At 43.4% G+C, this 25,548-nt stretch overlaps 1 long non-coding RNA gene and 1 pseudogene across 1 annotated transcript in view; one reads left to right on the top strand and one right to left on the bottom strand.

Moving 5' to 3' along the window:
* LOC110143670 (uncharacterized) overlaps positions 1-25,548 on the bottom strand; it is a 244,884-nt gene that overhangs the window by 175,498 nt on the left and 43,838 nt on the right. The window lies entirely within an intron of this gene.
* LOC139034584 (U2 spliceosomal RNA) lies at positions 8,249-8,344 on the top strand (annotated as a pseudogene).

The following is a 25,548-nucleotide window of genomic DNA, read 5'->3' as shown; positions in this document are numbered from 1 at the left end:
ACCCTTCTGAAAACTTAGAAGAAGTTACCTCCCTGCATTGTTCAGCCTTTTGTCCATTTGGAAAAGTCATCAAGACAAAAGTCTCAAGCCCCGTGTTATAAACGTGCGGAATCTCTGACATGGAATCAGTAACAAACCTAGTTGGCAAGGTAGCTAAGTATGGCCGACAGGGAGAGAGAAGGAGAAAGAGATTTCCCAGCCCCAGCAAAGCTGGACCTGCCATCTCCTGACACAATAAGATTAAAAAGAAAAATAAATAAATGGGACCTAATCAAACCTGCAAGCTTTTGCACAGCAAAGGAAGCCTTAAACAAAACGAAAAGACAGCCTATACCAAAAGGGAGAAAATCCTTGCAAACAATCCAACCAACAAGGGCTTAACTTCCAAACTACATAAACAGTTCATATAAGTCAACAACAACAAAATAAACAGTCAACTGAAAAATGGGAGAAGACCTAAGCAAACATCTCTCCAAAGAAGACACACAGTTGGCCAATTGTGGACACACTAAGTTGTGTCCAACTCTTTTGTGACCCCATGGATTGTAGCCTGCCAGGCTCCTCTGTCCATGGAATTCTCCAGGCAAAAATACTAGAGTGAGTTGCATTTCCTCCTCCAGGGGATCTTCCCAACCCAGGGCTCAAACTTATGTCCCCTGCTCAGCAGGAGGATTCTGGGAAGCCCACAGATGGCCAATAGCCACATGAAAAGATGCTCAACATTGCCAACTATTAGAGAAACGCAAATCAAAATTATAATATGGATGGTCACCAAGGAGGGAAGGTAGGGTGGAATGAATTGGGAGATTGGGACTGACATATATACACTATTGTGTATAAATAGGTAACTAATGAGAACCTAGAGTGTGCACAGCAAACTCTAGGCAATGCTCTGTGGTAACCAAATGAGAAAGGAGTCTGAAAAAGAGTGGATATGTGTATACATATATGGACCTAACAGAGCAGAAGATATTAAGAAGAGGTGGCAAGAATACACAGAAGAACTATACAAGAAAGATCTTCACAACCCAGATAATCATGATGGTGTGATCACCAACCTAGAGCCAGACATTCTGGAATGTGAAGTCAAGTGGGCCTTAGGAAGCATCACTACGAACAAAGCTAGTGGAGGTGATGGAATTCCAGTTGAGCTATTTCAAATCCTAAAAGAGGATGCTGTGAAAGTGCTGCACTCAATAAGCCAGCAAATTTGGAAAACTCAGCAGTGGCCACAGGACTGGAAAAAGTCAGTTTTCATTCCAATCCCAAAGAAAGGCAATGCCAAAGAATGCTCAAACTGACCACACAATTGTACTCATCTCATACACTAGCAAAGTAATGCTCAAAATTCTCCAAGCCAGGCTTCAACAATATGTGAACCGTGAGCTTCCAGATGTTCAAGCTGGATTTAGAAAAGGCAGAAGAACCAGAGATCAAATTGCTAACATCCACTGGATCATAGAAAAAGCACGAAAGTTTCAAAAAAATATCTACTTCTGCTTTATTGACTATGCCAAAGCCTTTGATTGTGTGGAACACAACAAACTCTGGAAAATTCTGAAAGAGATGGGAATACCAGACCACCTGATCTGCTTCTTGAGAAACCTGTATGCAGGTCAGGAAACAACAGTTTGAACTGGACATGGAACAGACTGGTTCTAAACAGAGAAAGCAGTACATCAAGGCTGTATATTGTCACCCTGCTTATTCAACTTATATGCAGAGTACATCATGAGAAATGCTGAGCTGGATGAAGCACAAGCTGGAATCAAGATTCCTGGGAGAAATATTAATAACCTTGATATGCAGATGACGCCACCCTGGCAGAAAGTGAAGAAGAACTAAAGAGCCTCTTGACGAAAGTGAAAGAGGAGAGTGAAAAAGTTGGCTTAAAACTCAACATTCAGAAAACTAAGATCATGGTATCCAGTCCCATCACTTCATGGCAAATAGGTGGGGAAACAGTGGAAACAGTGGCAGACTTTATTTTCTTGGGCTCCAAAATCACTGCAGATGGTGACTGCAGCCATGAAATTAAAAGATGCTTACTCCTGGGAAGAAAAGTTATGACCAACCTAGACAGCATATTAAAAAGCAGAGACATTACTTTGCCAACAAATGTCCATCTAATCAAAGCTATGGTTTTTCCAGTAGTCATATATGGGTGTGAGAGTTGGATTATAAAGAAAGCTGAGCACTGAAGAATTGATGCTTTTGAACTGTGGTGTTGGAGAAGACTCTTGAGAATCCCTTGGACTGCAAGGTGATCTAACCAGTCAATCTTAATGGAAATCAGTCCTGAAAATTCATTGGAAGGACTGATGTGGAAGCTGAAACTCCAATACTTTGGCCACCTGATGCAAAGAACTGACTCACTTGAAAAGACCCTGATGCTTGGAAAGATTGAAGGAAGGAGGAGAAGGGGACAACAGAGGATGAGATGGTTGGATGGCATCACTGACTCAATGGACATGAGTTTGAGTAAACTCCGGGAGTTGGTGATGGACAGGGAGGCCTGGCCTGCTGCAGTCCATAGGGTCACAAAGAGTCGGACACAACTAAGCGACTGAACTGAACTGATAGCAGGAAACTAACACAACATTGTAATGCAAACTATATTCCAATAAGAATTAATTTTTAAAAATCTACAATGAGACACTCCCTCACATTAGTCAGAATGGCCATCATTCTGACTCAAAGTCAACAGATAACAAATGCTGGAGAGGGTATGGAAAAAAGGGAACCCTCCTATATTGTTGGTGGGAATGTAAGCTGCTGCATTAACTGTGGAAAATAGTATAGAGATTCCTCAGAAAACTAAAAATAGAACTACCATATGATCCAGCAATCCTACTCCTGGATATATATCCAGACAAAACTTTAATTCAAAAAGATGCATGCACCCTTATATTCACAGACGCACTGTTCACAATGGCTAAGATATGGAATGTCCATAGACAGATGAATAGAACAAGAAGATATGGTATAGGAATTCCCTGGTGCTGCTGTGGATAGGAATCTGCCTGTCAACACAGGGACATGGGTTCGATCCCTGGTTCGGGAACTAAGCCCATGCCCCACAGTTGCTAAGCCTAAGCTCTATGGCTCGAGAGCCGCAACCACCAAGCCCTTGTGCTGCCAGACGGCTCGCCTAAAGCCTGTGCTCCACAAGAGGAGCCTCCGCAGTGAGAACCCCGCACACTGCAACAAAGAGTAGCCCCTGCCCGGCACAGCTAGAGCAAGCCCACAGAGAGCAATGAAGACCTGGCACGGCCAAATGCAAATAAATAAACAAACATGCAAAACAATCATTTAAAATAAAAAGAAGATATAGTACATATATACCATGGAATACCATTCAGCCATAAAAAGGGCAAAATAATGCCATTTGCAGCAACATGGATGCAACAAGAGATTACCATACTAAGTGAAACAAGTCAGAAAGAGAAAGACAAATACTGTATATAGATTCCACTTGTATATGGAATATAAAACATGACACAAATGGGGACTTCCTTGGTGGTCCAGTGGTTAAGACTCCATGTTTCCATTACAGGGGCACAGGTTCAACCCCTGGTTGGGAAACTAAGATCCTGCATGTCACGTAGCACAACCTCCCCCCCACAAAAAAGTAAAATATGACACAAACAAACCTGTCTACAAAACAGGAACAGGATCACAAACATAGAGAACAGACTGGCGGTTGCCAAGGGGTATGGGTTTAGGGTAGGGATGAAGTGGGAGGTTGGGGTTAGCAGATGTAAGCTTTTATATATAGAATGGATAAACATCAAGGTCTTACTGTGTAACACAGAGAACTATATTCAATATCCTGTGATAAGCCACAATGGAGAAGAATAATTTTAACAGTATATGTGTATATATATATATATATAATGTGTACATACAAAGATATATGTTACATATAGCTGAATCATTTTGCTGTACAACATTTTGCAAACAACAGTTTGCAACACATTGCAAACTAGATATACTTTAATTAAAAAATATATTGGCAAAACTAAAACAAAGTTGGACCCTGAATTCACAATTATCTTAAATTCTTCCCCTACCCATCATCGCTCTGCCCCCTAAAATGCCCTTGGCTTTGACCTGCCCTGTGCCAGGTGCCTTTGCTTTTCCCTCTGAGCTACTCCCCACTGCTCTCCACCCTGCTCTGTTGTACCCCCAGAACCCCCAGATTGGAAGGATGCATCAATTGACTCCTCATCCTCTGACCTCCAGCTGAGTCTGTCACTGGTAAGTGATCAAAGGGAAGGAGTAGAGAGAACTTGTTGGAGAAGGCAATGGCAACCCACTCCAATACTCTTCCTGGAAAATCCCATGGACGGAGGAGCCTGGTAGGCTGCAGTCCGTGGGGTCGCTAAGAGTCAGACACAACTGGGCGACTTCACTTGCACTTTTCACTTTCATGCATTGGAGAAGGAAATGGCAACTCACTCCAGTGTTCTTGCCTGGAGAATCCCAGGGACGGGGGAGCCTGGTGGGCTGCCATCTATGGGGTCGCACAGAGTTAGACACGCCTGAAGTGACTTAGCAGCAGCAGCAGCAGAGAGAACTTGGGGGATTTATCCTCCAAGTTTCCTTCCAGTGGGGTCCCCAAGGGCCAGCTGCATTCTAAGGTCTCAGCTCAACTATGCAACCTTCTCCACAGTCCTGTCGCTCTAATTCCATTAGCCCACTCTGTCACCTGCCCTTAGAGGTCTCAGAGTGGCAATAGAGTCCCACTATTACTAATCTGGGGTTCTGCACTATGCCTTGTGGTTTCCCTACACTCTGCCCACGCTTTCGTAAATAGATTTTTTATGAACACTTCTTGAGTTCTCCTAACTTGAGGTGCCACGTGTTTCCTGCTGATACCTCTCTCTAATTTGATCTTGTATAGGCTGGATGCTTTTGCTTGCTGATATATCAGTGTTCCTGACTCCCAAATCACCGCTGTGCTGTGGCAACAATCTCAGCCTCCAAAGTTGCAAAGAACCCACTCTACCTTCTGTAGCCAGAAGACTCTGGGCTAGTCACTTTATCTCTTTGAGCATCAGTTTCTTCATCTGCAAAAGGGCAATAATAATAATAGTAGTATCCACTCATAAAGATCCCGTTAGGATCAAAAATCACAGTAGGGAGTGATGGGAAGTGTGACGAACTCACACCTCAACTAAAAGGAGATAGCAACTCCTCAAATCTGAGTGACAGTTGTCTTATGGGAAAGCCTGCTCACAGTATCAGTTCTTCTGATACTTTGAGCCAAAATCCAGATTTCTATATGACATTTCACCTTTCACTAGAATATCAGTACCATGAAGACAATAACAACTATTTTACTCATTACTGTATCCCCAGTGTTTGGAATAGTGCTGGGCACACAGAAGTGATAAAAAATATTTGGTGAATAATTATCCCACTTTCTAGACATTAGTAACTAGTGAGTTACTTTGAACTGTGGTGCTGGAGAAGAGTCCTGAGATTTCCTCGGACAGCAAGGAGATCAAACCAGTCTATCTTTAGGGAAATCAACCATGAATACTCATTGGAAGGACTGGTGTTGAAGCTGAAACTCCCGTATTTTGGTCATCTGATGCAAACAGCTGACTCATTGGAAAAGTCCCTGATGCTGAGAAAGACTAAGGGCAGAAAGAGAAGAGGGTGTCAGAGGACGAGATGGCTGGATGGCATCACCAATGCAATGGATATGAACTTGGGAAAACTACAGGAGATGGTAAGGGGCAGGGAAGGGGCAGGGAGGCCTGGCGTGCTGCAGTCCATGAAGCAGCGAAGAGTTGGACACAACTGGGTGGCTGAACAATGAACAACAACTAGGGAGGACAAAACAACACCAGGGCCATGCAAGTGATATGTGACCATGGGAGTGAACATCCCCTCAAATTTCATATTCTAAGCACCTCACTCACCTCATCCCAGCCCCCAAAAAAACATTCCTATTAATTGCTACTTTAGACTTATGCTCTAGAAACAGCCACAATTTAATGGTTCTAGTAAATGATGGATCTTTTTTGAGCCCCCTCCTAATTAGATAAAGCCATATTTTCAAGAAGTAGGGTCCAGCCATAATTTTCAACATTGCCACTATGCAGCCTCTAGCTCAGTTCACCTGTAGCCAGGCCCCAAATGAATACGCTCAGGGCTGAGATAAAAGTAATACAGCAACTTGTTTTAGCCCAAACAGCTCACAGATCCTCCTCTCCCTCTGCCACAGCCTGAGGATATGAACCCAGTGAGCTGCAGATTTGTTACCCAGTTACAAATGCCAAGAAGGTGGCGCTCCAGCAAATGAATGACTTGGTGGACACACCGCAGATACATAATGTGTGAAAAACACTTCTATTATAACAGCACTTTGCAGTGACACTAATATTGATGAAAATGTTAGCATGATTAGATACTGTTATGCTCAGTGAAAGAGGAGGTTTGCAGGCTCCAGGCCATTTCTAGTCCAGCCACTTTTAGAGTTGTGAGAAAGCATTCCCAGCTAATAGGTATTAGCCCCTGTGTGAAACAGGCTGGTTGGATCACATAAGACCAACACTTGACCTTGGCAAGTATCTTGCGGTGGTCACTGTAGGTTAACTGACACAACAGTCCTTACCAAATCATTCTCATCCAGTCAACTTCCCCTCCAGAGGTTAATAAATTTTTCCCCAGACTCTTCTCTGGTTGGCAATGATCATGTAAAACACAGTTCATGAGTGAAACTCTGCTGAGTGAAAAAGGGAGCTCTGGGAAGAAAATGTGCTTTCCTGATAAAAGGGGCAGAAGTGTTAAGTCAGAACTTCCTGCCCTGAACTTGGGACATGATGTCTAGAGCAATCGCACAGCCATTTTAAAACCAGGAGGAAAAGAGGACTGCAGTGACAGCAGTCTCAACATCACTGAGCCTCCGAACCAGCCACAGTAGCTGCTCATGTGCAGACTGTTCAGTTCAGTCACTCAGTCATGTCTGACTCTTTGTAACCCCAAGGACTGCAGCACGCAAGGCTTCCCTGTCCATCACCAACTCCCGGAGTTTACTCAAACACGTCCATCGAGTCGGTGATGCCATCCAACCATCTCATCTTCTGTCGTCCTCTTCTCCTCCTGCCTTCAGTCTTTCCCAGCATCAGGGTCTTTTCCAATAAGTCAGTTCTTTGCATCAAGTGGCCAAACTATTGGAGTTTCAGCTTCAGCATCAGTCCTTCCAATGAATATTCAGGACTGATTTCCTTTAGGACTGACTGGTTTGATCTCCTTGCAGTCCAAGGGACTCTTAAGAGTCTTCTCCAAGACCGCAGTTCAAAAGTATCAATTCAGTGCAGACTGAATAAATAACTATTTGTATAAGGTTCTGTAAATTGACTATGTTGTTCAATACCAGTGAGTGCTTTCTGATACTTATCTTAACCCTCTGTGCCTCTGTGGTATCATCTGTACGACAAGAACAACAGAAATGGTAACTTTAATGAATTCTGTTCAAAGTCTTAAAACAGAACTTGGATTTACACATATGCACTATTGATACCATGTTTAAAATAGATAACTAATGAGAACATGGGCTTCCCAGGTGGCACTAGTGGTAAGGAACCTGCCTGCCAATGCAGGAGACACAAGAGATGTGGCATTCAATCTCTGGATGAGAAAGATCCGCTGAAGGAGAGCACAGTAACCCATTCCAGTATTCTGTTCATGGAGAATCCTATGAACAGAGAAGCCTGACGGGCTATAATCCATGCGGTTGCAGAGTGGGGCACAGCTGAAGCAACTTAGCATGCACGCATGAGAACATACTGCGCAGCACAGGGAACACTGCGTCATGCACTGCAGTGACCTGGATGAGAAGGAAGCCCCAATGGAACGGGGCATGTGGATGGCTGGTTTACTCACCCTGGCACACAGCGGAAGCTAACACAGCATTGTAAAGACGCAACACTCCAATAAAAACTAGTTTAAAGAAGAAAGAACCCAGTACACAGTAAAGCCTTAACATTAGCATTTCTACTGATTAAGAAGCTACTAGGCTTTTTTTTTTTAATTCTAAGGTCATCACAAATAATGCCTGAATCAATGTAATCAAAAGGCTAAAAGGAAATAAAGCAGATAAGTGTGGGCGGGAGAACAGCAGATTTGGATTCAGAAGATCCAGGTTCTAAATGTCCAATAAGAGGGGGAGATAAACAAGCAAAGGCACAGCCACTCTACAAACTACACATGCAGCCATTTAAAATGCGTTAAAATTGCTTCTTGGCCTTTTGGCTAAGATCAAGTGTAGTATCTGTTCTTACAGTTTAAAATGCATGGGAAAGAAATATAAGGATATGAGGAAATGCTTAGGACAAGATGTTAAATAACAGGAAAACAGAACTGACACACAGACATATTACATTTAAGTAACAACCCCAACTGTATTTTTTAAGTGAAAATGAAAAGGCATAAGCCAAAATAGACACAGACACATACCTTTTCACTCAGTTGTATCCGACTCTTGCAACCCCGTGGACTCCTCTTGCTCCCCACCTTGCTCCTCTGTCCATGAAATTTTCTAGTCAAGAGTAATGGAGTGGGTTGCCATTTCCTCCTCCAAGGAAGCTTCCTAACCCAGGGGTTGAACCAGCATCTCCTGAGTCTCCTGCATTTCAGGTGGATTCTTTACCAGCTGAGCCATCGGGTTGGCCCCCAAAATAGACATCTATAAGCTTATGATAGTTTTCTGCTTTATGATTTTCTAAATTTTCCAAATTTTCAATTTAAAGAATATTTTGTTGCATAATAAATTTTTTTTATAATTTAAATTTTTTCTTTCACGCTTTTCTCCATTTTCAGAATTCCTTTGCAGTAAACTTATACAATAAAATATGCTAGTTTTTTTAAACAAGAAAACACACTTGTTGCCCAGAGGCAGATAGAATCTGACTAGTGTTTGTAGTATGGCAAGATCCAAGGCAAAAAATACATTATGGTTTCTTAAAAGCTACCAACAACATAACTTTAATATATTTTAAAGTACAACTGTGCTGTGGAGGGTGGAATTAATCATGTACAAGGGCTCACTCCTGCTTACCAAAGACATAGGCAGGTGAATTAGGGTGAACCTCAATGTATACTAGTCTTTTTTCAGTTACACTAGAGAAAATGAAGCAGGGGTGCTCTTTCTTTCTTACCTTCCTTCTAAGAAGCTTATACGCTTCCTATGAATTTTTTTAGAATAAAAGTTATCTTTTTATTTGATATCTGTGGCCCAGCTTCACTAGTTACTAGCTTCATGACACAGGAGACAGACAAGCTGTAAAGCCTTTGAAAACTGCATTCCCCATCTCTAAAATTATGGATATATCTACTTCACTGGAGAAAGCTATGGCCAGCAAATAAAATAATGTGTGTTAAAGTACTTTATAAACTGTGAAGTGAAGAGAAGCCACTCAGTCACGTCTGACTCTTAGCGACCCCATGGACTGCAGCCTACCAGGCTCCTCTGTCCATGGGATTTTCCAGGCAAGAGTACTGGAGTGGGTTGCCATTGCCTTCTCCATTATACGCTGTAAAGCCCAGTACCAACTTTAATGAAAAGAACATAGGCTCAGATTAGGCAGCCCTGATTAACAGTAAGTGACACTTACTAGTGTGTGATATTTCAACAAGGTATATAACCTCCCTGAGCTTCAGTTTTCTCATCTAGACATATTTCTTCATCTATGACACCTGGAGCATTGCAAACATGTAATATAGGAAAGTTGTAATTATACTGTAGCCATCTCCTAGGAATAACTGAAATAGCTCTTCTACTTGGAAGGGCTGCCCCAGGAGGTAGGGGTAGGACTTCCTTCAAAAGCAGTTCCTCAAAGCACCTTAATGCCAAAGAAGAACAAAGAGGAACAGGGCAAGGTGCTTGGTTTCCCACTCCCACACCCCAGAGCACTTTACATCCAAGCTCTGAAACATTATTAGAAAAGAGGGCAAGATAATCTAGATGTGAAGAAATACGAAAAAGGAACTGTGGAAGTTAATGTTATGTGTCAATCTGACTGGCTTACAAGGTGCCCAGATACTTGGTCAAACATTGTTCTGGGTGTATCTGTGAGGGTGATTTTAGATGAGATTAACATTGGAATTGGTGAAGGGGGTGATGGACTGAATTAGGAGATTAGGATTGACATATATACACCTGATAGTGTGGCACTTAGTTGCTTCAGTTGCCGACCAACTCTTTGTGACTCCATGGACTGCAGCCCACCAGGCTCCTCTGTCCGTATGATTCTCCCGGCAAGAATACTGGAGTGCATTGCCATGACCTCCTCCAGGGGATCTTCCTCACCAGGGACTGAACCAGAGTCTCCTGCATTGCAGGTGGATTCTTTACTGCTAAGCCACAGGGGAAACCCCACACTATTGATATTGTGTATAAACTAGATAACTAATGAGAACCTACTGATTAGCATAGGGATCTCCACTCAGGGCTCTGTGGTACCTAAATGGGAAGGAAATAAAAAGAGTAGATATATGTGTATGTGTAACTGATACACTTTGCTGTATGGTAGAACACCAGGGCTTCCCAGGTGATGCTAGTAGTAAAGAACCCACCTGCCAATGCAGGAGACATAGAGACGTGGGTTCAATCCCTGAGTGGGAAAGACCCCTTGGGGGAGAGCATGGAAATCCACTCCAGCATTCTTGCCTGGAGAATCCCATGGACAGAGGAGCCTGGTGCGCTATAGTCCATGGGGTTACCAAGAGTCAGACACAACTAAAGCGACTTAGCATGCACCCATGCAGTGACTTAGCGGCAGCAGCATGCAAAAGCTAATATCACATTGTAAGGTAACTATGTGCTCAGTTGCTCAGTCATGTCCAGCTCTTCGTGACTCCATGGACTTTAGCCCACTTGGCTCCTCTGTTCATGGGATCTCCCAGGCAAAAATACTGGAATGGCTTGCCATTAAAATTAAAAAAAAAAAAAAAACGGAACTGGTGGACTGAGTAAAGCAGATTGCCCTCCCTGGTGTGGGTGGGTCTTATCCAATCAGTTGATGGCCTACATAGACAAAAAGGCTGAACTCCCGGGAGCAAGATGGAATACCTCCTGTCTGATTGCTGAGCTGGGGCTATTTTGTCCCTGCCTTTGAACTCAAACTGAAACATCAGCTCTTTCTGAGCCTTAAGCCTGTTGGCCTTTGGACTGGAACAACACCTGGTCCCTCTGATTCTCAGGTCTTGAAACTCAGACTGAAACTTCACCATTACCTCTCCTGTCTCTCCAGCTTGCTGATTAACCCCACCAAGTGGGACTCCATAATCACGTGAGCCAATTCCCTATAATAAATCTCAATGTATATATAATCCTATTGGTTCTGTTTCTCTGCGGAACCCTAATATAGGAATCTTCACCTTAACTAACAGAGGTTTGACAGCTGGGAGGACTCAAGAAACTACTGTGTCCCTAAATCACCAAGTCTCAGTAGCCTCGTCATATGGATAGACAGTAACTACTGAGTGTGTGTCCAGCTACCCACTGTGTCCCATCAATGCAAGCTGATAAATCATGGCCTTTCCCTTTTGTCTGAGGATGGCAAATCAATACTTCCATTAGTATTAATATTATTACTCCCAAAGCACCTCTCCAAGAGCATCTGACATGTCCTCTCCCAAGCACAGAGCCAGAAGGATGATGAATCTGCCTCTGAGATCCCATTGATCACAGCAGGAAGGGAGAGGATGAGAAGGAGAGAAAAAAATGCAAGGAAGGGTAGAGGGGAAATAAAGAGTCTGAAAAAACAGAAAAACACTGCTTAAAACAAAAAACACTGCTTAAAAGTGTTAAGGGTGGACCCTGAATTTACACTTTGAACAAGTTCTCAGGTGATATTTATGTTACTTGTCCAGGAAATTCACTTGAAAACTACTGGTTTACACAATGGATGGATTCTTAGAAAGTAACATCTATACATTGAGTGTTCTTTTTCTTCTTATTTGGGCAGGAAAGTATAAGTAAAGAAGAGAGAAAAATCGCCTGCTACCTCACCATCCATGACCCACTGGACTCCATACAGACACATACATCCACACACATGTACACTTCCTTCTTGAAAAAAAAAAATCACACTATACATTTTTCTACACTCACCTCCTTCACTGAACACATCAGGAACCTCCCTCCATATAACTTCTACTAAATGCATAGCACAAGCATTTGTCTAGATTGATCACAATTGTGTGTGAAATCTTCTTCAGTAACTTTATTGTTTTAATTAAACATGTTCAGTGTAAAAATCAAACACTAGAGGAAAATAAAAAGAGAGGAAAACACATCTTAATTCCCACCACTCCAGAGGTAATCCTTGTTGATAAATTGATGTATATTTTCAATGCGCATATTCCTTTATGCATTTATAATTTTACATAAACTGAATCCTATAATCCATGCTATTTTGTAACCCGCTTTTTCCACTTACAGAAAATAAGTTTTGATACAGCAAACACAATCTCAAAAATCCTTGGGAAATGTATTACTTAATGGAATCGCCTCTGACTTTTAAAAAAGTCCTCTTATGAAAAGAAACATTCTTCATATAGTAAATTTTTGCCTACTCCTCATAAATCTACTTCAGCATTGTTTAGAGTGTGTATGTGTGTGTGTGTGTGAATTCCATATTTCATTTACCAGGTCTGCCTTAGGAAGAGTTCACCTGCATTAAGGATTAGCCTTTTGCAGTAAATCAGAATCCATGGTCTAAGTCCCTGTTCACAACACAGATGGTCAGGAACTCAGAGCATCTGGAGTTTCTGGAGTAAATTCTGGATTTTCTCTAGCATCTAGGACTAAAGACACTGATCTCTGATCTCACTTGAGTTTCACCAGTGTTCTGGTTCTAAAATGAGTCACTGGCTAAAGGTCTAGTAAGCAAAAGGCGGAAGTGGGCAGACTGGTAGGGCGGGGGTGGGGGTGGGAGAAGGAGGGGTGGGGCCTTGATACCATCGGTATAGCTCAGAGAGCACACCCCCGTGTCCCACTACCCGTGCCGGGGGAAATTAAGAAGACCCAAGCCCTCCTTCGCATCACAGAACATCACTACACCTTTTTATTTGGCATCTTTTGGTTAATTTGTCCTCAGTTTCCAGATAACCCTTGGTGTGAGATTCACCGAGATCATGCACAAAATGCACCAAGCCCCGTGCCAGCACGTAGCAGGCGCTCAGTAAGCATCAGGCTTGCTGAAAAGGGTCTCCCACTTTGGGCCTGCCTTCCTTCACTGGGCCAGACCAACCTGCGTTCTGCGAACATTAAGAGATGGACATTTTAGGACACCAAGACCCTTAAAGATGAGTTACCAAAGGATGGGAATGCCCGGTTCCCCATCAAATCTAAAGCCTGACAAAGCCCAGATGTTACTCACACAGAAAGCAGCCCTCTGCCTAAAGGGGGAAATCACCATCATCGCAGCAAATATGACCTTCAGAGCAGATCTAGCTGGCCCAGGACATAGGAGGATGACACACGGCTTCACCCATAGCATAAAGCTGGCCATCCTGGCAAAGGGAGGGAGCCTTCAAAACCCTCATGTTCCTTTTCCCTGGAAGAAACTGGGCACCATAGTCAGGTCTAATCACATCCTCCTTTTGCCTAGTATGTAATACAAAGACACAGTGTAGCCCTAATGTATTTATAGAAGGCAAGGAAATAGAGATTCAAATAAAGGGAGAGGGGGACCACCAGAGGGATGTATCCATGTGTCTCATTCTAAAAAGGGATCAATTAGCTCAGCAGTCCATGCTAAATAATACTTGTCACATTCTGCTAATTCCATCTGATGCCATGCAGAGGGGAAAAAATCATGCATTTCAAGCTTTATTAAAGCCATTTTCTCCAAGAGTCTCCCATAACAGCATGGAAAGCACTTAGCACAGTACCTGGAACGTCATAAGTAATCAATAAATATAAACTAGTAAAAGCAGCAGCAGCAAGAATGACTTGCCTAAGGCATCCATTTAGCTAGTTGGAACACTGCTCAGCTAGAATCCAAGTCTTCTCACAATTAAATGAGAGCTCCTCCCGTGAAACCACCCTCACTATCCCTTCAGAGCCTGAGACTTGGCCCTTGTGTCTCCAGTCTTCCAAGTTCTCCGGCGGACCTTGATCTGTTCTTTCCAACGTCCCTCGAAACCAGGATGATAGAGCTATCCCAGCTAAAGAACTAAACTTCACAGGTCTGACACTGACACAACCCATGGAATTCAGTTCTCAAAGCTGAGGATACACATGGGCTTTCCAGAGTCCGGCACAAAGACCCCTCCATCATGGTCCGGGTCCATCCCAACCCTGAAAGATACAAGAGAGAAAAGTCAGGTGAACCCAAAGCAGCCACTTCCTTGGATCAGGTCTAATTCTGGCACTTGTGAGTCCTAACCACCTGGAGGATGTGCTTCACAGATAGTATTAGTCATTCAGTTGTGTCTGACTCTGTGACCCCATGGGCTGTAGCCTGCCAGGCTCCTCTATCCATGAAATTCTCCAGGCAAGAATACTGGAGTGGGTAGCCATTCACTTCTCCAGGGGATCTTCCCAACCCAGGGACTGAACCCAGGTTTCCTGTATTGCAGACAGATTCTTTACTATCTGAGTACCAAGGAAGCCCACCTCTCAGATACATATATCACTAAACACGGTAGCTGGGCTTTCCTGCCTTCTGGTCCTCCCACACACTCTTCCCCTGCCTGGAAAACTCTTCCCTCTCTCCACCAATTCATCCTCAGGTTCTCACCTTCAATGTCACTGCCTCAGAGAGACCACCTATGGCAGAAACTGCTAACTGTTTACCCTACATCTCTGCTCCCCTCCTTCTGAGTAATAGGATCTCCAAGGTTATAACAGAGACCCTAAGGGCACATGACATCTGGCATATGACTTCCTTTTCCCCAGCCTCATGTGATTGAGCCTTGGATATGAGCAGAAATGAAGAGCTTTCCAGTGCCCCCTCCCTCTCTTAGTGCTGGACTATAGACAGGTTGGAGAATCGCCATGGACCATGCAGATGAGGACAGCGTCCCTCTCCGGGGAAAGACAGAGCAACACACCAGGAGATCCCTGAAATTGTGGGCTTCCATGTAAGGCCCAGACTGCTTAAACCTGTGCTACTGTATGAGTGAGAATTCAACATCTACCTTGCTTGCTAAGTCGCTTCAGTCATGTCTGACTCTTTGCAACCCCATGGACTGTAGCCCACTAGGCCCCTCTGCCCATGGGATTTTCCAGGCACGAATTCGAGAGTGGGTTGCCATTTCCTTCCCCATGGGCTCTTCCCAACCCAGGGATTGAACTCGTGTCTCTTTCCTCTCTTGCACTGGCAGGCAAGTTCTTTGCCACTAGCACCACCTGGGAAGCCCCTTCTACCTGGCTTAAGCCACTACTATTGAGGATCTCTGTTGGAACACTTGAATGTTACAGTTTCCCAAATACCTTTTCCTTAACCCCCAATAACTCCTGTTAGTCTCTGTCATAAGATTTGGCTCTTTCCCTTCATAGTATTTACCAAAACTGAGTAACTACAAAACTTTTTGTAGTTATTTAAGCAATATTTATCTCCCCACAAGATTATGTTTACCACAGTGGCAGGGCTCATGCTAGGGGTTTTTAAAGTATATGTAATAGTTTTATTGAGATGCAATTCACATATCAAACTACCCTCCTATTTAAAGTGTACAACTTGGTTTTTAGTATATTCATTGAGTTATGTAACTATCAACATAATCAATTTTAAAACATTTTCTTCAAACAATCCAAATGGATTGTTTCTACTTTTTGCCTGTTATAAATAATACTTCTGTGAACACCTATGTAAAAGCATATGTGTAGACCTATATTTTCATTTCTCTTGGGTATACCCCTAGGAGTAGAATTGCTGGGTCATGTGGTAACTCTATTCCAGACTGTTTCCCAGGACTGTTACACCATTTTACAACACTACCAACAGTGTGTGAGGGCTTAAATTTCTTCCCATCCTACACCAAGACTTGTCATTATCTTTCTTTTGATTATAGCCATGCTACTGGGTGTGAAGTGATATCTCATTGTGGTTTTGATTTGCATTTGCCTGATGACTAATGATGTGGAGCCTCTTTTCATGTGTTTACTGGCCATCTGCATGCCTTCTTTGGAGAAAAGTCTTTTCAGATCCTTTACCAAGTTCCTAATTTGGCTGTTTTTCTTTTTTATTACTGAGTTGTAAGAGTTCTTCATATGTTCTGGATACAAGTCCCATGTGTATGATTTGTGAATATTTTCTCCACTCTATGGGCTCTTTCTAAAGTGTGCGTCTGTTTTCCATAACATCATTTTCAGCTTAAAGCATAATGTATAGTTCATGTAGGCACTTCAGTGATTTGGGAGAAAGAAAAGAAAAGGAGGAAGGGAGGAACTTTTAGGGACCATGTGGTTTAATTTCCCTGTTTCACAGATGGGGAAACTGAAAGCCTTGAGACATTAAGATGCTGCACAATGAGATAACAAAAACAAGGAGCTAGAAGTTAGACCTGGGTTCTAGTCCCAGCTTGTGAGAACTAAGCAGGTCACATAATCTCTCTGCACATCAGAGAACTCCTCCTTCCAATGAGGTACTAGAAGGAACAAAGTGAACAAATGCATAAGAAAGCACTGCTTGAACATGAGTTATAACTCCTGAGGCCCAAGATCAAATAGCTAAATCAGTCAATTCAGAAAAAGGTGGCAGATGGCCCAATTTCTGGTCCAGGTGCATGCTGGGGCATTATAATACATTTTTCAGAGTGTTGCTGATTCCCATCATCAACTGGGGTATCTTCTGGTTCAACACAGGGAAGTATCTATCCAGAATCACTCAAATTCTGAGTCTTCCTACTCACTGAGCGTCCCAGACAAGAAGTGATGCTTCTACTAAGTACAGTCCCCGAGCAAGGACTGGGTCTCATTCACTGTGGAATCCTCAGTACTGAATACTGTGGCAGGCACATGGCAGATGCACAGAAGCACTGTTTAGTGAATGAGCAGCTGAATGAACGAATGAGCACATGTAGCAGGAACCTCTACCCCACGACCTTAACGAAGCAGATGGGGATGAATTTTTATGGGGTAGAAGGATTCTGAGGTAGCATCTGGGCATAGCTAGGGGCTGTAAAGCACAATAATGGATAGCATGCTCTGGTGTTTGGTGACCAGGTTCTAACCCCAGCTCTGCCATCAGGCCAGCTTGGAGACCCTGGGCACATTACTGACCACTCTGGGACTGTTTCCTCATCTGACTAGGAGGATAATAGACCCACCTCACTGAGTTGTTGTGGGAGTAAGCAAGATGATGTGCGTAGAACACAGTGCTTGACTTGCAGTAAATACTCAAGTAATATGGGCTTTATATCAGAATCAGGAATGAGTGATGTGACAGATGTACCAAGTCTGCCACGAGTGCAAAGGGGGAAAGAGGCAGCCACATATTTTGATCTCTACTTAAATGTACATCTGTTTATATCTATCACTGTGCTACACCCATGCTTTCCACTCCTGTTCCATGCCAGGCTTCATGCTCTGTTCATCCATGGCCCTAAGCCAAGGCTCCAGGCATTTTTCATTCTGGTTGGATCCACACAATTTGGTGATTACTATATAAACACCATGTATTGCTCACACTGCAGCATCAATTCTGCTTACTGTAAACAATCCACTTGGCTCTCACTTCCCCCGGGGTGGTGTGGAAAGACTTCTCTACCATCCTCAACTCAACCTGTCACACTTAGAATTCAATGTCATGTACAATGCAAATACCCAGATTTGAGAAGCTCCACTGATTCACTGCTGCAGTAAATCTCACTTCCTCCCTTTTTTATGAAGGAAAACCAAGAACATGGGAGGGGAAAGGGGGATACCCTTCCTGCAAAAAGCTCCAACTTAGATGATTCTGAGATATAAGAGCTAGCAACACAGGAATCTAATGGGAGGTGGGGAGGCACACAACATGAAAACCACCAAGCACCAACCAAGTGCTTGCCAGACCCACACAAGGCACTTCACATGCAAATCGGTAGGAAGTAGATACTGCTGCCTTCTCCACTTTACAAAAAAAAAAAAAAAAACTTGAGGAGGAAGAGAAAGGGAAAGGGAAAGAGGATAAAGGCTAAACTGTTAAAACCCTCACCCTAGTACACACACACACAAAACAACAATTTTAACAACTCTGCCCCACTGGCTGCCTTTTGGAAAAGGTTCCTTCCCTAAAGCAATGTAAAGATTAGGTAAGGTGGTGATGTATATAGATAAAAAATAAGTAACTGTAGAAGGCAACATATAATATATGCTAAAATAGGCTCACGGATATATTGCACAACATGGGTAATAAGGCTAATATTTTGTAATAACTGCAAATGGAAAACAGCCTATAAAAATGTATAAAAATTAAAATTAAAATTTTTTTTAAAAATAGGAATTCCCTGACAGTTCTGTTGTTAGGACTCCACGCTTCCACTGCAGGGTGCACAGGTTCAATTCCTAGTCAGGGAACTAAGATCCTGCATGCTGTGTTGAGCAGCCAAAAAAACAAAAGAAATCTATATGCTAATACTGGCATCAAGAAGAAGGACCTTGAGCTGGTAGAAAGAATACCTCACTCTAGGAACAGTTCCCAGGAAGGCTCCCCTCACAATCGACCTTGTCTCCATACATGGAACCCAGTGCCTGGGCTAGACCTCGGCTTACCTGACTCCTCTTTCTTTCTCACCCTCCCTTCCACCTCTCTGCAAAGTCTGTGAGCTCTACCTTCAGAGCATACAGGAATCTTACCTCTCTCTCTCACACACACCGCCATCACCTCCCAGTGAGGACCAGGCAACAATCTCCTCACTGGGTCCCTGATTCCACTCCTGCCCCTTCTGTCCATCCTCCAAACAGTGGCTGGGAAGAGCCACTCAAAAGGCAAATCAGGTCAGCCACTGCCCTGCATAAAGCTTCCAAATTCTCTCAAAGCAACACCCAGACCCCCTAGCACTGTGTATAAGGCCTGTGTGATCTGGTCCCATCCCATCTCCAGCCTCATCTCCCACCATCCTTCCCTCACTCACCCACTTCTCCCCACCTGGCCTCCTTGCTGTTTCCAGTTCCTTCATGCTGCTGCCTTTTCCTGGGACGTTCTTGCCCCTTCTTCCAGAGTCTTCTCAAGTGTCACCTTGTCTGAGTCACCAGAACACCTACCCTCACCTAAAAAAAAATCCATACACACACACACACTCACCCCCAATGACTCTAGCTCTATGCCTGCTCTTTTTTTCTTCACAGAATTTCTTACTATTTGAAAGGTACAGCTACCTATTTCTTTATTGCCTGCCCCACAAGAATGGAAGTTCCAGGAGGATAGGCGCCTTGACCAGAATAATGCCTGACAAGGAGCAGGTCAGTTCTCTACCTTTTTTTTCATGATCATCTCTCAAAAGAGCCTTTTTAGGGATTTTTCCTAATCATCTCCACTATGAAATTTTAATACCATAGATATGTCACATATCTGTTCATGTACTATATGTATATCTGTGCTTTACACACAAAAGGAATGAAACAAGCCAATTTTTGTGCCTTTGGGGGGTGAGAGTTCCCCTGTTGGGAATGCAGAGAACAGGTGCTTGATAAATATTTGTAGAACAGATAAATCACCTGAGGTGGACAGCAGGCTGAAAGACAGACATTATTCAAGGTATCAAGTTCAGGTCAGGAAATTCCCAGCGACCTCACCACCCAGCCCTCCAATCTGCAAAGTGAGCACATCCTGTCAAGAGGTGTCTGGTGACTATGTGGTATTTTTCTAATTCAGGTTTTCAGCTGTTTTTTTAAAAAAAAAAAAAAACCTTATCTTATTTTGCATCCCAAATCTTACCATTATTTTGGATGCTTAAATTCACTATTCCTTCACCTCAACCCCAGGCATGCTTTAAAACCCAGATAAGCGTCACCTACTCCCAACTCATGAACAATACATTCTTCATCCATAAACCTTCACTGGTTTCTATGTTAGCCAGATTCTGGAGATGAAAAGACAATGATGATCCAACTCCTGCCCTCTGGCAGCCTTAGGCATGTGAGAGTAGGCAAGAAGTTTAGTATAATACAACATACCAAGTGCTCCCATATGAGAAGAGACAAAGTGCTTTGAAAAGACAGTGAAATCTCTCCATCTACAACCAGCTATCCATTCGTCCATCACTCATTCACAGAGCACATGCTATGTCATGATCTGGAGCACGATGCTAGGGGTACAGCAGGGAACAAGACGAGCAGGGCTGCTGCTGTGGTCTTCCTGGAGATGACCAAATAACAGCAGAGACTGAGGTCTTACTGATAACCTCACAAAACAAGTGAGTTCAAATGTGAGAAGCGCTACCAGTGGAAAAGTACACGATCCTATCAAGTACCTGGTAGTGAGGAAAAAGTGACATTTAAGGAGAAATCCGGAAGGATGAATAGGCTGTGGTCGGGAGTCCAGGCAGAGGGAACAGAATGTTCTGACACTATGAGATAGGACAGGAGTAGGCACACAAGTGGGGACTGAGAGGGACCCCTCTCCTGGGGAGAGTACCGAGACCAGGGATGATAAGGTCATCCCAGAGGTGAGGGAGGCCCAGGCAGCCAAGATCCAGTTCGTATCACCCTTTCTTAGGAATTAGGGAAAAACAGAGGAAGCATAGAAATGATGTGATCCTGACTGCATTTTTAAAACATTCTGGCCAGATGCGATGAATGGTGAGGGAAGGGCATGAAATAGTCCTGTTTAGCCATCATCTGATCATGCAATGATCCTGTGGGTTTTTGTCTCCATCAGTGCATGTTTGTGAGACTGAATTTCTCAAAAACAGGTGTCTATTGCACATGATAGACAATTAGAAAACATTTCTTGGGTAATTACTCTGTGATAACAAACTCTATGTCTTTCTCATAACGAACAACTCCTTGCCTCTGCCCTCTGAAAGAGTCCCTCCTGTCCCCAACTGTCCCGCACCCTCTGCCACTGTTACATTCTGGTTCTGAAGACCACCACACCTTTCAGATAACCTCCTCACAAGCTCTCTGAACATTCATCGCATTGCCCGGACAGGGGACATCGGGGTCACCCAGACCCTTCAACCTCTGGTTCTTCAGAGTCGGCATCACCAGTGAGGCAGGAGTTCACACCTGTGCTGCTGAAGCAGGTCACAGTAAACTTCAACTGCACAGCTAGAACCATTTCTCAGCCAAAATGGAGAAGAGGACAGAGCAACTCAGCAAAGTAATTGCCTCCCATTTACCAGGACATACTCTGCGCTGTTGAGATGGTTTATCAACTTCATGAGATTTGTAGTCAGAAAACACTGAAACAAAAGAACAATATGAAGGCCTTTTAACCACTGACTGTTTACATTTATCAGCCTCCTGTTCTACCCATTATTAGCACTTCCCCAGGACAGAACCCAGGGAAAAAAACTGAAATTGTATGAAATCAATAAAAACCTGAATTCTTCAGGTACACAAGACAGAATTCTGTTGTGTAACTCTGTTGGGTAAATGTATGCAATTTATCCCGTGGAAAGAAACCCACATCTGACCTGGTCTTGATGTGTTATGCTAGATGAACTATTCATTTTTGTTTCTAAGAATTCATGCCCTTCTCCAACATGCATTTTCCCTCCTCTTTGAGGGAAAAATAAAAACTAACCCAAAAGTTGTCATAAATATGATCTTGCCCCCCAAAATTACCACCATGGCACTCTGCTCTGGCTATATACAGTTAGAATATAGGAATGGGTGTCTAGCATGTGAGACTTCAAGGAGAGCTACTAACTAATCTGGTATAACTTTGCAAACCTAAAATCCTTTCAAAGCTAATTGAATTCTGGTCTTGCGGTCCGTTTTGTAAAGGAGAGGCATCCAAATTGCTTTATATGCTCTCCACTAAAAAAATAGTCCCTTACATAGCACTTTCTTTTAAACAGTCTGCATAATTGTCTTGTTTAGGTCTCCATACACAGCCTTAGAAGGAAAGCTGGAGCAGACATGGCCATATTAAAGAAACAGGGTCAAAAAATCTTTGCCAGGAAGAAACTGCAGGGTTATCCTCCAGAGTTAAACTTCGTTAGCCCTTTGTATAAAACAAAATCCTCTTATAAACAGGTGGCAAGTTCTTGCAGACAGAAAAGAGACTTAACAAAAAACACAACTCACCAAACAACTGACTGTGGCCCATGTATGGGAAGGAGGTCAGGGAGGCACCTCGAGGTTCTGGGGCCCAGTCGGCCAGAAATTAGACAGAGCTTACTGCGTAATAGGCCTAAATCTGCAGAAACTGACGGCGGGATTCACTCAGCAGAAGCCAGCGATACCTCTCTCTCTGGTAGTCCAGCTTACCCACTTCAAAGGAAATTGTTTCCTATTAGGGAGGGGAGGTGGGGGAGGAGGGGGGTTCTAAATCCCTGTCCTGTTCCCAATGGCCTTGACTCTCTCTCCCTCTGTGCATGGGCTCTGCCACATCCAGGGTCCACGCTCTTGTGGTTACTAAGCTACCAGTTTCTGGGGATTTCTCTGACTCTCTCCCACTTCCCCAGGCTAGCATGCTCACCTGTAGAAACACAAATTTCCAGGGCATTAAACTCTGTGGATGCACAAAATGTAGAATTTGACCTGCTAGGGGTACTCCCTGCCCCTGGCAGAATGACTGGTTCATAGAGGACACTCAAATAAATGACAATTATAACAATTACCATAACATCTAAGATATATTAAGTGCTTATTATGTGCCACTGGGCTAAATGAAATATTTCACTTAAAATTCACAGCAAAGCTGTGAGGTAGCTTCTACCATCCATGTCATTTTATAGATGGGAAAAAGTTCAAATGACTTGCCGAAGGTCACACAGTCAGTGAGTTAAGGAATTGGGATTTCAACCTAATCATTCTGATTGTTGAACCCAGGTCCCCTACAGCCCAGTTGCTTAGGCTAAGTGAATTAACCAAGTTTCACCAAAGCCAGAAAACTAAAGAGCCCCACCTGGCCTACACCCTCTCCAGCTAGAGCCAGACTGGTCCTCTCCTCTTCAAACCACTCCTGGTTTCACTGGAGGAAGTGAGCCCTTTGGACTAGGGTAGAAACAGCTCACACCCACCACATCAGCCAGATTTTCTTAAGATACTAGAAATAATCATCCTCATGAGAGGGGGTCTTGGACAAGCTTCATAGCAAACATGGTTTTATAAAAGGGAAAAAAAGGCCCTCTGGGTGACAAAGTCACATGAATGGGTGGATGACAAGTCTTCCATCCAGCCCTCTCTGAACTGCAAGACGATGGTGTGTTTCAACAGTAAATAACACAGGGTTCCCAAAGACACCAAAGTGAACAAATCAAGCAAATCCTCAGTCTTCTCCGCATCCCAGATTTCTCTTTTCCCCCTGGCTTTATCATCTTACTTAGAAAATCCTTTCTGGGCCCTTCTGCTCTACAGAGCAAGATTGTCACTTAAAAGCCTGTTCCCTAACTGAAATTGCTCTTCTGTGGCTACAAATAAAAACCATGGGCAGCTCGGACAAGTTTATCATGGGAGCTGATTAATTAGCAGTTACAGAGCCCTGAAAATAGAATTCCATTTCACTAACACAGAAATGTAACTTTGAAGTGAACACTGTTATGATTTAAACACATTTGCTCCATGGTGGGGAAGCTATAGAGGTAGTAGAAAAATGGGAAGTCTATGTGTTCATTTGAAGTATGAGAAAATATGAAGGGTTTTTTAATAATAGCATCAATAATATCTAACACTGAGCTAGGATCTGTCCCATCCATGTCTGTTCTGAGTGCTTATGTGTACCTGCCTGATTGGGCCTCAGGACCATCCTAGGAGACAAACACCATTATTGCCCGCATTTTACACAGGATGAAATAGAGGCCCACAGCTACTGAATGGAGCAGCCAGGGTTAACACTCAGGCAGGTAGAACCAGACCGGTGGGATGACAGTGGGCATGGATGTTGGGTTCCAGGAGTATATGCAGTGTTTGAACATAATTTTGATTGTCATGAGTAGTCTGGGCTGCTAAAGGCATCTGGTAGACAGAGACCAGGGATGCTGCTAAGCATCCTACAATGCACAGGACAGTCCCCAAAGCAAAGAATTTTATCAGTCCCAAAATATCGATGGTTTGGGGGAGCATAAATCCTACTCCAGAGCCTCACCCATGTCACTGTGTCTGAGGGCTATGTTCAGGAAACAGGGCTTCCTATACAAGAGGCAGGTCTCCAATAGTGACCCCTTCCCTATGTACTAGGGAGGTACACGTGCTCCTTCCTGGCCAGTCACCTCGGCGGCAGCAACACCCATACACAAGGCTAATGCTGCCATCCTTGCCTGAGGTCTGGATGTGATCTCTTGAAAGCCTGTGAGATTTCAGATTCCCTATCAAGAGCTAGGAACTCTCTAGAAATAACATTAATTAAACATATGCCGTTGGGGCAGAAATAGCCAAAGCATCAGTAGAATGAAAGTAAGATTCTAAAAAGACATCTGTGTATATGTGGGAATTTAGAGCTACGTTAAAATATCCTTTCAAATCAAAAAGCAGCTGAGAGAGGTTTACCAGAATGCTCTACACTCTCTATGCAACTTGTCTATACAGCCAAAACTACCCTAAAGTTAAAAAATTTATTAAAAAACAAAAAAAACAAAAAACAGCAGAGGGGAAAACTGGTTATCTATAGAAGAAAATATTAACATCAGATCTAATGCTTTATGAAAATACACTTCAACTGGATGAAAAAGTTAACTGCAAATAAACAATGTGATAATAATTTAATCTATAAAAGTTTCATAAGTAAATATAAGAATAAATCTTTATAGCCTTCACTTGAGGAAGGCCTTTCTAAACAAGGCATGTGGACTTCCCTCGTGGCCCAGTGGTTAAGAATCTCCCTTGCAGTGCAGGGACAAGGGTTCAGTCCCTGGTCCAGGAAGATACTACATGCTGCGGGGCAACTAAACCCACGTGCCACAACTACTGTGCCTGCACTCTAGAAGCCCCACTCTACAAGGCGGGCTACCACAAGGAGAAGCCCCTGGCCTGCAATGAAGAGAAGCCTGGCTCGCCCCAACTAGAGAGAGCCCACACACAGCAATGAAGACCCAGCACAGTCATAAATAAATCAACAGTTTTTTTAAGGCAACTAAACCAGCAAGGGAAAGACTGGCAGGTTTGAGACCACCGAGGTAGCCAAACACTAGGTGGCCAAACACTTGCAAGCTGAAGACAGAAGTATCAGTTGAGTAGAGAAGGAAATCAGAATTGCTTTTACAGCTTTCCTCTGGGAGAAATTTCACAGCCAAAGCTCTGAATCTCCGATTACAGAAGTCAAAGCGAAAGGGCCGGGGCGGACTCCTGCTGGCATTCCTCTCTAACGAGCTTTAGATTTAGAAGGGAAATTCTCTTTCCTGGTGCCTCAGGGCTGGAGGAAGTCTCTGGCAAGCAGATGGAGTGTCAGTGAAGCATAGGTGCAACCCCAGAGCCTAAGTCTCAGCTTTGAG

This window comes from Odocoileus virginianus, chromosome 3, assembly GCF_023699985.2.
Source record: "Odocoileus virginianus isolate 20LAN1187 ecotype Illinois chromosome 3, Ovbor_1.2, whole genome shotgun sequence".
NCBI classification, from domain to species: domain Eukaryota; kingdom Metazoa; phylum Chordata; class Mammalia; order Artiodactyla; family Cervidae; genus Odocoileus; species Odocoileus virginianus.
Note: the sequence above shows the minus strand (reverse complement) of the source record. Positions and strands in the feature narration are given on the sequence as shown.